Source organism: Orycteropus afer, unplaced genomic scaffold (genome assembly GCF_000298275.1).
Source record: "Orycteropus afer afer isolate SDZICR_OR568_19922 unplaced genomic scaffold, OryAfe1.0 scaffold00502, whole genome shotgun sequence".
NCBI lineage: Eukaryota > Metazoa > Chordata > Mammalia > Tubulidentata > Orycteropodidae > Orycteropus > Orycteropus afer.
In genome coordinates this window covers 1,819,728-1,820,621 of record NW_006922089.1, presented here as the reverse complement: position 1 = coordinate 1,820,621, position 894 = coordinate 1,819,728, and positions in this window count along the sequence as shown.

Here is an 894-nt window from a genome sequence, read left to right as displayed (position 1 = left end):
CCCCTGCTCTCCCGGGTCAGGGCTGCTCTGGACCCTGGCCCTTGGGCCCTGGCTCCTGTAGGGCAGCCAGGAGAGGAGCCCATGGCAGTAGGAGCCTCAGCGAGGCTGCCTCCTGCTCCCCCTCTCAGACTAGCAGCCCGTGCTGACAGCTGGCGGCTGCCGGCTTCCCCTGTGGACCAGTCGCCGCCCCAGCCTTGTCCCAGCCTCCCACGCTTAGCTAGCCGTCAGCCACCACACCCTCTCCACCGAGTTACTAACCTCGGCAATGAGAGTGTCCACCCTAGGAGAACAGAGGACCCCCCACGGGAGGCGGGGACACCCGGACTGTTACTTCTTATTGTCGATTGCATTCTCTGAACAGGACAGAGCCGGGGGAGGCCAGGTCAGCCACAGACTTCGCAGGCAGGCCAGCTTCCAGAGGGAGGCCAAGCTGGCGTTCCTGCCCGGTCTGCAAGGACTCCCCGGCTTTTGTGGGAGGGGCACCCGCTTCACCCCACGCTGCCCAGAGCCGCACCCCTCCAGGCCACCTTGCAGGAACACCTGTATGGAGATACAGGGTGTCGGTAAAGAACGTTTATCAAGGCAGAGTTGCTGCGCACATTGATCTTGAGCGGGAGGAAACGTAAGCCCGCCGCCAGTTAAACATTTGCTGGGATCTAGTGGGGGAGGGGGTGTTGCTTCTGCACAGGGCTCCTCCGACCGTGCTCTCCCAGTGGCCTTAACGTCCCCCCAAAGCCAGACCCTCACTAGCAGGGATGGGGTTAACCCAACGTGTCCTGGGGGAGGGTCTGAGGCGCTCTCGCGATCGGACCAGGGGTGGCGCTACTGTCAAGGGCTCCTGTCCCGCAGAGCCCGGCGCCCCCCGCGTGGTGCCGAAGCTGCACCTTGACCCCC